This window comes from Pelodiscus sinensis, chromosome 9 (genome assembly GCF_052426305.1).
Source record: "Pelodiscus sinensis isolate ZL-2025 chromosome 9, ASM5242630v1, whole genome shotgun sequence".
In the NCBI taxonomy this organism is placed as follows: Eukaryota; Metazoa; Chordata; order Testudines; family Trionychidae; genus Pelodiscus; species Pelodiscus sinensis.
Window position 1 is genome coordinate 48,042,768 of NC_143060.1, and position 4,187 is coordinate 48,046,954.

The window sequence follows — 4,187 nt, forward strand, 5'->3', positions numbered from 1 at the left end:
TGTTCCCCCAATAAACAGCCCTGTTTTTTCAAGAAGCATGTCTTTATTATTTGTGTTTTAAAAAAATTTGTAAGCAACCTCGAATATTTTAAATAGATAGGTAGGGTAAAAATATTTTAAACAAACAAACAAATATTTTGCCCTGCAGGGGAAGGGGGAAGGTAGGAAGGGAGAACAGGGGAAGGGATGGGTGAGGAAAGACACACAGAGGGAACGCAAAGGTCCTGTAATGGGGTGACACACCTCCCATGAGCACCCCTCGTCTGGCCTAATGCATTTGCCTGCACTGCCTCTTTAAAAGCTTTTTGGCTTCTCAGCCCTCCAGGTGAGTCACACTCCTGTGTGATATTCAAACTCCTTCCAGGGTACAGACCTAACAGGGGCCCAATCTGGTGTCCTCGGCTGGTGTCTCCATGCCTATCTCTCAGTTTCCCCTCAGTCTTTCTCCCCTCAGAGTGACATCTCCAGGGCTTCCCCTCAGTCTTGAGCTCTGCCTCACACTGATTGCTGCTGAGCTTTGTAGCTCGTTTTGTAGGCCTCCCTGGCTCCTGATTGGTCAGTTCTTCTAAAGTCTCTCTTGGAGGACTTGTCTATGGCTCTTTCTGGGGCAGGGCCTTATCTGCCCTGTCACAAGTCCCTGACTTTGCACAACTGACTTTGCACAAAACTCCCTCCAGGCCTCTCACATGAGCATGGCCCCTTGGTGTGCTCACTGAACAGCACGGCTACATCTAGACTGGCATGATTTTCCGGAAATGCTTTTAACAGAAAAGTTTTCCATTAAAAGCATTTTCGGAAAAGACCGTCTAGATTGGCAAGGATGCTTTTCTGCAAAAGCACTTTTTGCGTAAAAGTGTCCGTGGCCAATCTAGATGCGTTTTTGCGCAAAACAAATCTCAGCTGTCTACACTGGCCCTTTTGTGCAAAAGTTTTCCACAGAAAGCACTGATTTCTTACAGTAGGAAGTCAGTGCTTTTGCGGAAATTCAAGCGGCCAGTGTAGACAGCTGTCAAGTTTTTCCGGAAAGGCAGCTGATTTTCCAGAAAAACTGGCCAGTCTAGACACAGCCCACTGGTATTGGCTGCTCAAGTTCCCTGGACAGACGTTCAGCCTCAGCCCCCCCCTCCCCCCCCCACCCTGGCAGAAAAGTCTTCCCCTTGAGCTCACATAGGTTGTGGAGCACACAGAAGGCCACCACCACAAAAGGGATGCTGTGCTCGCTGAGGTCTAGGCGAGTGAGGAGACTCCTGAACCTCCCCCTTGAACTGGCGAATGCACACTCCACCACCATGCAGCACCTACTCAGGCTGGCATTGAAGTGCTCCTTGCTGGGGTCCAGGCTGCCTGTTTAAGGAGTAGCTGTGTTGCCCAGGATCACTATTGGCATGTCCACCTCCTTGACTCTGATGGTGAGGTCAGGGGGAAAAATGCCAACCTGCATCTTTCAGAACAGGCAGGAGTTCCAAAAGATGCGGGTGTCGTGTGCCTTTCCCAATCATCCAGCATTGATGTTGGTGAAGTATCCCTTGTGATCCACAAGGGCTTGCAGCACCATGGAGAAGTACCCTTTCCTTTAGATAAACTCTGAAGCACAGTGGTTGGGGGCCAGGATGGGGATGTGGGTGCCATTTATGGCCCCTCCCCTGCAGGTGGAGACACCCGTGGTGGCAAAGCCATTGACAATGGTGTCCCTTTTTCCCAGAGTGAGACCCTCCATAGCAGCATATGGTTGATGGCCTTGGTTACCTGCAGGAGCATGGCCCCAACTGTGGATTTCCCCTTACCCAATTGGTTTCTGACTGAGCATGGTGAGCTTCCAGAGGGCAATGGCCGCGTACTTCTGAACGGGGATGGCAGGTGTCACGTGGGTGTCCTATGGCCTGAGGGCAGGGGCAAGTCACTCACAGAGATCCAGGTAAGTGGCCTTCTGAATGTGGAAGTTCTGCAGCCACTGCAGGATGATGTGGTCCCACCAGTCCAAGCTCCTCTCCCTCCACCAGAAGTGGCATTCCACAATATCCAGGGGATTGAGGGGAATGTGTGGCAGCAGGAGCGGCAGATGCACAGGGCCTGTGGGACAGGTTGGGAGTCTAGAAGAGGCTCAGGGGCAGCTTATGAGTCAGATTGATTTAATTGTTATAGCAAGTCAGTGTGTGTTGTGGGACAGATCCCTGTAGACCCCAGTGGCAGTTGGCCCTTCCACGCCTGGGTCAGGCGTTGATGCCTGGGTCAGGAAGCAATGGAATAGGGAGGGCCTGCATCCTCTCTGCCACACCAATCCCTGGGTGTCAGTCTCCCCCATTGCACTATGAACTGTGTTTGTGTGTCCTGCCCTGCACTAAGGCCCAGACTTAAAACTGTTACTGGGGGGGGGCCTATCCTGCCCCAGGGCTTGGGCCTACCTCATGGACTGAGTTTGCCTGCCCCACCCTGTACTGGGCTTAAAGGGGCCACGGCGTGTTTGTTTATTTCCCTGGCCCAGCCACAGGGACTGCGCTTACTTAGACTGGGAACGGCGTGGATGCTGGCCCAAACATAGGCCTTAGCCCCAGGACTGAGCAGGTTGGCTTACAATAGGGTAACCAAAATTGGGTTAAGTAGCTCTGAAAGGCAGTGTGGTGCAGGGGGGTATGTTTTATTAGAGAGCTTTGTTCTGGGCTTGTAGCAACCTTGCACCTGTCTGATTTAGTTTTAAAAATGCAGTGATGGGGGGAGGGGAATGTTTAGCAGCTCTCTCTTGTCTATCTTTTAGATTGGGGTTCATGTCTCATGTCTGGAGTAGTCAATAACAAGTGGTCAGCGGCGGATATAGGGCACGGCTAGCGGGGCGGCTAATCCGGGCCCCGCACTTCAATAGGCCCCACGCACGCACCCTGCGCACACTACTTCCGGTCGGCTGCTGCCGAGACACATGCGCAAAATGCTACTTCCGGTTGGCTACTGCCGAGGTGCATGCGCAAAACGCTACTTCCGGTCGGCTGCTGCCGAGGCGCATGCTCAAAATTGTGCCTCCCCAGGCCCCGCGGCGCAGCCCTGGGCCCTGCAAAATTATCATCCACTCCTGCAAGTGGTAGTGAATTGTGTGGGAATTTAAGCAGCATTCAGGAAAGGTGAATTTAAGACTCCTGGCATTCTTTTTTCTCGTTCAATGAACTTTTCCCTAGGCTCCTGGGGAATTTGGTCAGACACCCTGCAATGTCCCTCCATTTACACCATGGCAGATTTGTTTTTAAATTATAGTTCAGTGTGTTTCCACTGGCACATGTTTTCCATTATAGCTAAAAAGTTATCAGATACTTTAGAGACAAAATTACAAGTATATTTAATACACAAGTAGCAACAATGTGGTTGTAGAATCAGAGTTTCAGATTTCCTGCACAAAGTGAGACAACACAGTGAGGAGAAAAACTGCTAAAAGGTGATCTTTAAACTCATTATTCTCTTTGTATCAGTTCATTTTTCATCAAACCACCACAAAAAATGTAAATGGCACAGATTATAAGCTTTGGATGCTATTTCAATGAGATTTTAAATCTCCCTTCCCTTAAAATTGAATTCCGCAATACAACCTCAACTATAATACAGCTACTATTGCATTACAATAAAAGAGTATCTCAAAAGTTTGCTAATTTTGCAGGTGGTAAATTTACTTCTTTAACATATGCTGAATTTTAAAGACTTTCAGAGAAACAACATTTTGATAAATTCCTATAACAGGAACAAAATTTGAAAAAAAAAATTATAGTCCAACTCTATCTTCCCCATCTTTCCCAGAAGTGTCATTATTGAACCTATTTTGAGGAAGAGAAGGTTTTTGAAAGCTCATATACTCAAATTTCTTTATAGAATCATTTTCTACAGCCTATGCCTGCACCCAAAGCACTTAGAGATTCTAAAAATCTAAATCAACACTGATAGAAGTTAGTGCAGTAAATTAGAGATGAATTTGGCCCACTTCTTCCAGCATACATTTTGTCTGTTTATTACACCTCAAATATAAAAATCTCATAATATATGTTTATTGGTTGCCAAGGCAATAAGTCTGAGATGATAAAAATCTGAGAACTCTAAGGAAAAGGAAATTGATAAAAATTTCAGAAGCAGCTTCTTATGAGATAAGAATTTATAGATTTCAGGACAGTGAAGACACATTTGGCAGAACTTAGAATCTATTTTTAGATCTCATG